Source organism: Garra rufa, chromosome 23 (assembly GCF_049309525.1).
Source record: "Garra rufa chromosome 23, GarRuf1.0, whole genome shotgun sequence".
NCBI lineage: Eukaryota > Metazoa > Chordata > Actinopteri > Cypriniformes > Cyprinidae > Garra > Garra rufa.
Genome location: NC_133383.1, coordinates 34,221,801 through 34,231,766, shown reverse-complemented (window position 1 = coordinate 34,231,766; position 9,966 = coordinate 34,221,801).

Genomic DNA, 9,966 nt, shown 5'->3' with positions numbered 1-9,966 from the left:
CAAGTTTATTTATATAGCACATTTCATACACAATGGTAATTCAAAGTGCTGTACATAATAGGAATAGCATAAAATCATAGTCATAAAAATTTAAAATAATAATCACACAAACAGAAGAACATTTTAAATGATTTTAAAATTGATTTAAATTAATTAAAAACAGTAGGAATGGTTAACCATAACAACAATAAAACAGAAAAATTGATTTTAAAATTAATTTGCACAGTAAAATGATTATACATAAGATAATGCAATCTGTTCGGACGTAGCACAGTGCTCATTCAATCAATGCACAACTAAACAGGTGAGTTTTGAGTCTGCATTTAAATGTGTCTAATGTATTAGCACATCTGATCTCTTCTGGAAGCTGATTCCAACTGCGGGCGGCATAATAGCTAAAAGCGGATTCCCCTTGTTTTGTGTGAACTCTTGATATTACTAACTGACTCGATCCTAGTGATCTGAGTTGTCTGTTAGGTTTGTATAAAGTGAGCATATTTGCAATGTATGTAGGTCCTAGGCCATTGAGTGCTTTATAAATGAGTAGAAGTACTTTAAAACCTATCCTAAACATAACTGGTAGCCAGTGTAAGGACCTGAGGACTGGTGTAATATGCTCAGATTTTTTGGTTCTAGTCAGAATCCTGGCAGCAGCATTCTGTATGAGCTGCAGCTGTCTAATGGTCTTCTTGGGAAGGCCAGTGAGGAGACCATTACAATAGTCCACCCTGCTGGTGATAAAGGCATGAACAAGTTTCTCCAAATATTGACGGGAAACAGAACATCTAATTCTTGCAATGTTTTTGAGATGGTAGTATGCTGATTTAGTTACTGCTTTGACATGGCTACTGAAACTGAGGCCTGACTCCAGAATCACACCCAGATTCTTGACTTGATTTTTTTGTTTTTTGACCCCTAGTGTCAAGATACGCATTTACCTTATGAACTTCATCTTTGTTTCCAAATGCTATGACTTCCGTTTTCTCCCTGTTTAACTGTAAAAAGTTTTGGCACATCCAACTGTTAATTTCATCAATGCATTGGCAGAGAGAGTCAATGGGGCTGTAGTCATTTGGCGATAAGGCTAGGTAAATCTGGGTATCATCTGCATAGCTGTGATATGCAATTTGGTTGTTTCTCATTATTTGACTTAGTGGGAGCATATACAGGCTGAACAACAGCGGCGCTAGAATTGAGCCTTGTGGGACTCCGCATGTCATGGATGTCCACTTAGACTTATATTCTCCTATACTCACATAATAGCCTCTCCCTTCTGAGTATGATCTGAACCAATTTAGAACCATCCCAGAAAGCCCGACCCAGTTTTCCAATCTATCTAGAAGAATGTTATGATCGACAGTGTCGAACGCAGCACTGAGATCTAGTAATACCAGCACTGATATTTTGCCAGAATCTGAATTTAGGCGAATATCATTTATTATCTTTATGAGCGCTGTCTCTGTGCTATGATGTTGTCTGAAGCCAGATTGGAAATGGTCCAGGTATCCATTTGAGTTTATGTAGTGATTCAGCTGATTAAAAACAACCTTTTCAATAATCTTGCTTATGAAAGGAAGATTTGAAATTGGTCTATAGTTGCTCAGTATGGTGTTATCAAGATTTTTCTTTTTCAGAAGCGGCTTAACAGCTGCAGTTTTCAGGGAGTTTGGAAAAGTCCCAGAATAAAGTGAGGTGTTCACCACTTCTAAAAGATCTGCTTCTAAACAGCTAAGCACACTTTTGAAAAAAGATGTGGGAAGTGTGTCAAGGTGGCAGGTTGACGATTTGAGGTGCTTTACTGTTTCTTCCAAAATGTTGCTATCGATTTCTTCAAAAGTAGACATAATGACTTCTTTTTGAAATTGCGGTCGAAACTGTCTGATCTCTGCATAACTTGAGGGTGTGCTAATTGTCTTTCTGATATTATTGATCTTCTCAGAAAAGAAAGGAAGCAAACTCATCGCACTTTCTGTCGGAGAGCAGTTCACTAGGGATCTGACTAGGGGGGTTTGTTAGTCTCTCAACGGTAGCAAAAAGAGTGCGAGTGTTGTTTAAGTTCCTGTTTATAAGGTTCGAGAAGAATGTTTGTCTAGCTTTACCTAGTTCAACATTGAAAGCATGAAGGCTGTCTTTATAGATGCTATAGTGAATTTCAAGTTTTGTCTTCCGCCACATCCGCTCAGCTTTCCTGCATTGTCTTTACATACTCTGTACTGCTGTTGATTTTCTCCACGGTGATTTCTGTCCAATTATCTTTCTGTTTTTTATAGGTGCAATGTCATCAATGACATTCTTAACTTTTGAGTTAAAGGACTCCAGGAGAAAATCAACAGAGTCTGCAGAAATGCTTGGCATTGAAGATATAGCCTTCATAAATATCACACTCGTGTTATCGTTAATGCATCTCTTCCTGACAGAGACTGATCTAGATTCAGTGGTAGCAGAGATCAATATATCAAAGAAAATACAGAAGTGATCAGATAGTGCTACATCCTTGATAACAGTGGATGAAATGTTTAGACCCTTACTGATGAGTAAATCAAGAGTGTGTCCACGATTGTGTGTAGGCCTATGCACATGCTGAATCAGGTCAAACGTGTTCAAAACCGTTATAATTTCTTTTGTAGTTTTGCTTTCTGCATTGTCTATGTGAACATTAAAATCCCCTGCAATAGCAAAACAGTCAAACTCTGAACAAACCATTGATAGCAGTTCTGTGAACTCTTCAACAAAGGCTGGAGAGTATTTTGGGGGCCTGTAAATAATGATAAACAGAATGCGTGGAGAACCTTTCAGTAAAATCCCTAGATATTCAAAAGACAAGTACTGACCAAATGACACTTGTTTGCATTCATAGACATCTTTAAATAGGGCAGCTACACCACCACCTCTTTTAACAGCTCTGCAGACATTCATGTAAGTGAAATTAGAAGGAACTGCTTCATTTAGGATTGTTGCACTGGAATTGTCTTCTAACCATGTTTCATTTAAAAACATAAAATCCAGGTTGTTTGTGGTTATAAAATCATTGATCAGAAGTGATTTATTTTTTAGTGAGCGAACATTTAAAAATGCTAGCTTGATGGCATCACTTTTTGTCTCTAGAGCAATCTTAGTTTGATGCCTAATAAGCCTCAGATTAGATGTGTGAACTGTACGATTTGAAAGGGCCTTAGACTTTCTATCACATATTAAAACAGAAATAGGGAAAGCTACAGGCACACTGGGTTCCCGCTTGTTTTGTAAACATTCCTGATTGTTGCTGTTACCGTAGCGGGGACCCGACACATATCACTGAGAGCTGTTATCAGTTGTTTTTGGTTCACTCACAGCAGATGCAGGAGGGTTTGAGCCCTGGCGTTGTGGCAGCGGCCGGAGAGCTCTCACAGGAGGAGGAGGGTGAGCTGGGCCCACAGGCTTTGGTGGTTTTGGCGCCTGCCGTTTTTTAGTTGATAACTGGGGACTTGCAGCAAAAGAGTGGGAGAGTCTGGTTCCAGCATATACCAGTTCCTCCATTTTCTGTGAGAAGCTTAGAAGTGGAGATGCTGGAGAGAGGGATAATGTGTCTGGTGAATGGAGCTCTGGCTCTGGAGTTTCCGGTGGCTGGAATATGTTGTTGTCCTGGCTTCCCTGACTGTTTACCAGAAAGTCATCCTTCGGTGCTGAGTCTTGGAGCTGTTGTAATACGTCACAGTCTGTCTGTGATAAGCTCTGTGAGCAGGGCTCAGCCAGGAAAGTGTCCATAAGCAGTGCTTGTTGTGGCTGCGTGGCGTTGTCAGTGTCCTTGTTGGTTGTGTTGGCCACATGATGACTCTGAAGCTGATAAGATGTCCTGTCGTCACTTTGTCCACGTGTGTGTGTGCCATTCATGTTGGGTGGACTCACACATTCTACTGAAGGATGCCGGAGTGAAAAATAGATATTGTCCTTAAGCACTCTCGCACCAAGTTTGTTTGGGTGAAGGCCGTCCAGTTTGAACAGTTGTCAATGGCCCCAGAAAAGATTGAAGTTGTCAATGAAGTTGATTCCTTTTAGACTGCAGGTTCTTTGTAGCCAGGTATTCAGTCCAAGCAACCGTGAAAACATGTTAGTTCCCCTTGCTGGGAGTGGTCCACTGATGAACGACTGAATTTCAAGTCTTCGAAGTGTTTCAATGAGTTCACCAAAATCCTTCTTTAGGAGTTCTGACTGCTCTTTCCGAATATCGTTCTTTCCCACATGGAGTCTTGTGCTTCATTAGAATGTTCCGAAGTTCCTTGTTCACATCAGAGACGGTTGCTTGAGGACAGCAGCATGTAGTTGTAGTTCTGCTACTGATATTTCTGATAATGGAGTCCCCCACTATCAGAGTCCTGGGCTCGGCTGCGCTCTGAGCTGAGTGCCGCTGTCTGCTCGACCTTGCGCGCCTGTTTATAGCAATGTTAGCAGTTGGCTGATATGATCCATGTTCAGTCACATTTGTGGATTCCTCACCCACATTCATTAATGCATCAAATCTGTTTTCGAGCTGTATAGGGGGTGGTAAAACAACAGTTTTTGCAAGCCTTGTCGTAGCCATATCTGGGGTAGAGGATGATACCGCAGCAATACGAGATACTCTTGACAGTCTGATGTCTCGAGTGCCTTTGGGTCTCGCTCCCTGTTTTTGCCATCGATTTGTGTGTCGATCAGTTTTGGCTTGTTCCTCTACATTTCTAAACTGTCGATATTGACTAGATTCACAGGACTCACCGGCTGTATGCTGAGGGGGTCCGTGATGATGATCTTCTGTGTGTTCCGCCTGTTTTGGAAGTCCAGCAAGTAACTTTGTTTCTAAAACCACAATCCTTTGTAAAAGTCTGTGGCAGTTTGTGCAGCAAGTAGATTCCAGAAGAGGCATTTTTCTTGTCTGTTGAAAGTAGGCAGCTGTGTTTTCCCGTCTCCGGAATGTATACTGCTGGCAGTGGGAGGCAAAAAGTCTCCTTTTTTCGTGATGTTTGTATCAAAAATGTGTTGTCTGAGCACTGTGCTGATCTGCTGAAGTTAAATATTAGGAAAATCTGAGAAAAGTTCAAAAGCAGGGAGCAAAGCGCGGAGCAGTAAGCAAAAGCGTCCGAACAGTAGCAAAGCCGGAAGCAGAGTCAGGCCTAAAGTGTGCCTGATCATTTTAGGTCGTCTATTAGCTAAACGCAACAATAGTTTCAGTTTGATGACTATTGTCACAATCCATGTTCCGTGTTTTCCCCCAGCCTTAGTTCCTGTCTTTCCTTTTATGGTCTGTTTCCTGTTCTTGTTAAGTTAATTGGTTATTCTGTTCACCTGTGTCTAGTAATTATCCTCATTAGTTTCTCGTTTGGTTAGTATTTATAGTACATCCCTTTCTGAGTTTCTTTGTCTTGTCTTAAAGTCATTAATGTAGTGTAAAGAGGTTGTGTTCTCCCTTTTGATTCATTAAAAGTTGTTTGTTTGAAATTCCGGATTCCATTTGTTCTCCCTGAGGCTCCTCACCCTCCTGCAATCCGTGACAGAAGACAAGACCACATACATGGAGGTTGCCGATCTCTTCTCCGCCTTAGCCCGCAGAGATCTCCCGTTTGTGGAATACGCCCGGGAGTTCTGTGGGCTGGCCATGATGTCGGCGCTGGATGATGCCACGCTAAATTCACTGTTCTGGATTGGGGCCAATTACTATCGTCCAGTGGACCTGCCAGACACAACAGGACTGAGCTGGAGGGAAGGGATCCTTCGGTGTCTGGAGAGTGTCCAGCCTCAATTCAGAGCCAGCCAGCCGACCACTCAGCGCCCAAGCCCGCCGGCCTCTCCGACGTTATGTCAGCCGGCTTCTCCGCCGTCAGGTCAGTCAGAAATGCCCGTGTCTGCACATAAGAGGGCTGCTCCGCCCAAGTCTGCATGCAAGATGGCTGCAACACCCCAAACGGCCGCTGTTCCTGATTTCTCTGCAAAGACGGCCTCTGTTCCAGAGTCCCCGGCCAAGGTGGCCACCAATCCTGAGTCTCCAGCCGAATTGGATGTTGTTGACATTATGGACATGGCACTCCCATTGGAGTTTCCGGCCCCAATCCTCTCTCCAGAGTCTAATTCTGAAGAGGTTGTTGCAGTTGTAACCCTGGGAATACTCGTGGAATATGAGGGAATGTCTAGGAACCCAGACTTCGCTCCTGTCTCCAAACCCCATCTAGAGTGGACTTCTATTCCTGAGTACAATCTAATAATGCCTCCGCTGGTTCCGCCCAGCCTTCCTGATCCTCCGCTGGTCCTGTCCAGCCTTCCTGAGCCTACGCTGGTTCCGCCCAGCCTTCCTGATCCTCCGCTGGTCCTGTCCAGCCTTCCTGAGCCTCCGCTGGTTCCGCCCAGCCTTCCTGATCCTCCGCTGGTCCTGTCCGGCCTTCCTGAACTTCCGCTGGTTCCGCCCAGCCTTCCAGTGACTGCGCCGCCAGAGCGCCCTCCAGTGACTGCGCCGCCAGAGCGCCCTCCAGTGACTGCGCCGCCAGAGCGCCCTCCAGTGACTGCGCCGCCAGAGCGCCCTCCAGTGACTGCTCGCCCAGAGCTAGCTCCTTCAGTGACTGCTCGCCCAGAGCTAGCTCCTTCAGTGTCTCCGTTGGAGACGCCCAGCCCTCCTGAATCTCCGCTGGGGTCGTCCAGCCGTCCAGAGCCCGCTCCTCCAGAGAGCCGTCCAGAGCCCGCTCCTCCAGAGCTCGCTCCTCCAATGCTCCTTCCAGAGCCCGCTCCTCCAGAGCTCCCTCCAGAGTCCGCTTCTCCAGAGTGCCATCCAGTTTCCGCTCCTCCAGAGCTCACTCCAGGGCTTGCTCTGCCAGAAGGCCCTTCAAAACTCCTAAATTACCCCAAGAAAATTTTGGGGGGGGGCCATATGCTCATGGCCACCTTGCCTGGGCCGAGTGCTGAGACCAAGGCCATGGACATGGAGTCAATCCAGCCATGGCCCCCTGACCCACCATGGCCACCCGAACTACCTGTCCGGCCGTGGCCGCCTGACCCGCCATGGCCACCCGAACTACCTGTCCGGCCGTGGCCTCCTGACCCACCATGGCCACCCGAACTACCAGTCCGGCCGTGGCCTCCTGACCCACCATGGCCACCCGAACTACCAGTCCGGCCGTGGCCTCCTGACCCACCATGGCCACCCGAACTACCAGTCCGGCCGTGGCCTCCTGACCCACCATGGCCACCCGAACTACCTGTCCGGCCGTGGCCGCCTGACCCGCCATGGCCACCCGAACTACCTGTCCGGCCGTGGCCTCCTGACCCACCATGGCCACCCGAACTACCAGTCCGGCCGTGGCCTCCTGACCCACCATGGCCACCCGAACTACCAGTCCGGCCGTGGCCTCCTGACCCACCATGGCCACCCGAACTACCAGTCCGGCCGTGGCCTCCTGACCCACCATGGCCACCCGAACTACCTGTCCGGCCGTGGCCGCCTGACCCGCCATGGCTTCCTGTTCCGCCCTGGAGGCCTTCCCAACCCAGCAAGGTCCTGCTCCGTAACGGCCTCCAGGGCGCCCGCCCCCCCTCCCCGGTGTTTCCATCACGGCGCGAGACGCGCCTACCGGGAGGGGGAGGTACTGTCACAATCCATGTTCCGTGTTTTCCCCCAGCCTTAGTTCCTGTCTTTCCTTTTATGGTCTGTTTCCTGTTCTTGTTAAGTTAATTGGTTATTCTGTTCACCTGTGTCTAGTAATTATCCTCATTAGTTTCTCGTTTGGTTAGTATTTATAGTACATCCCTTTCTGAGTTTCTTTGTCTTGTCTTAAAGTCATTAATGTAGTGTAAAGAGGTTGTGTTCTCCCTTTTGATTCATTAAAAGTTGTTTGTTTGAAATTCCGGATTCCATTTGTTCTCCCTGAGGCTCCTCACCCTCCTGCAATCCGTGACAACTATATTGTCACATTCTGATGCAGATTACTAGAATAACTTTTTAAAAAGTTTTAAGAAGTACTTACCAGATTATAGCCGCTAAACAAACCGCAGCAAACACAGAAACGATGACGATGATGAACGATATTTCTACAGAACCACGTTGAGGCAACGACTCCTGCATGACATGGCGGGCTTCCAAGTTCAAATCCGAGCGCTCAATTTCAAATGGGAATTATTTTTACTCCGTTGTTATTTTTTACAGTCATTTGAGTAAAACATGAAATAAACTGACATGGAATGATATGTTGACTCTTTGTTGCGTTTTGTATAGTTTTACCTGGTATGTTATGTTTTTAAAAACATGCAAATAAAGTGCACCGAGTAGACTCTTCTTTTTCGTTGGCAGACTGGAACGCGATAAAGCTCATTACTGCCACCAAGAGGCAAAAATGAGGCTTTGGTAAATCGTTTTACTTCGTTGTTATTTTTACAGTCATGAAATACATATGTCCGTGTGTAAACATGAAATAAACGGACATATCATGATGGTCATGTTGACTAGTCTGTTTTGGAGAGTTTTACCTACTATGTTTTAAAAATAGCAAATAAAGTGCACTGAGTACACTACAATTTAGATTTATGCATTTCAATTAATAGTAAAATTCCATCAAATTGAATTAAATAACCCATATTTTAATTGAATAACTAAACAATCCCTAATCAATTATTCAATTAAAATATGTAAAGGATCATTAAATTCAATTTGATAGAATTTTACTGCTGAAATTTGTATATCTATTAAAAAGGCTTTAAAATGTTTTTGAGTGTAGAGACTCTTCTTTGTTGAATTGGCAGTTTGTACCGCAATAAAGCTTATTACCGCCACCAAGAAGCAAAAATAAGGCTATGGTAATAAGATGACGTCATGTTTTACTTATTTTATTTAAGTTCCTGGAAGTTAAAACGCCCAAATCGTTGAACAAACTTAAAAGTTTTAAGTTGAATGAACTGTTTCACAGTTTTAAGTACAGTTCACTTATTTTTTATAAGTAGGTTATACTGTTCGGGAATACAGTGTAGAGGAGTTTGTGGAAGTGTTAAAGTATGCTTTGTACGCGCTTGGAGGATATCTAGGACTAGCTGTCTTAATTATTTGGATGATAGTTTGTTGTTGTTTCTTGTACGTTTTTAAATATGTCTACAGGACAGTGAATCTTGTGGAAGGAGAGATGTGCCTGCTGAAGCTGTCAAACAGCTTACATTAACGCCCTGTTGTGAGTGGAAGGTGGGAGAGCCCCTGGAATTTTAGTTTCTGGTATGTCCATGATGGGGTGAAGAGACGATTGTGACCCGCCAGGGGAGCATGAGTCATCCCTCCGCCTTCCGTAGTGACCTCACATGGTAGACCGGACGTGGAGTATTGGACTCCACAATTGGTCTAAAACGGGGGACTGAAGGAGTGGAAGTCGGAAGACTTTTTTACAAATTAATATCCTTATTAATTTTTACAAATTTTTAGTATATGATCTAGTTCATAAATCAGTGCTTAACTCTAATATTATTTATTGTGTGATATTAGTAGTGGCTAGAAAGATGCCTCATAGAAAATCACAGGATGTTAGATTAAAGTGTGTGCCAAATGTGTTTGTTGAAGTTTCTCTTTTCACAGAAACCCGAGATCACACCTCAGGAGGTCAGGATGACTTGTGAAAATCCTTAGTGAAAATCTTGAACAAAATGAATCAGATAAAATGAAATTGTTCTCCAGCAGGCAGAAAATATTATGGAATTTTTCTTGCAGTGTGTTGATGTGCCTGATGAGTGTATTGACCAGGCAATTGAGAAAATATCCAGAGCTTCTGGTCTTTTACAAGCTAACATGAATGATTCAAGTACAAGATTTCGAATTCAAGCTCTACGTTCTGGTGAAAGAGGTTGTCCAACTTTATTAGTCACGAATGACCAGCTGGAGTTCCTGCTTGAGCTGTATTTCTCAGTTCCAGACAAGGACAGATTGCTGGGTGTGAGTAAATCGACTGTCAAGAGAAGACTCTGTGAGTTCAATCTGTCAGTTAGACAGGCCTACAG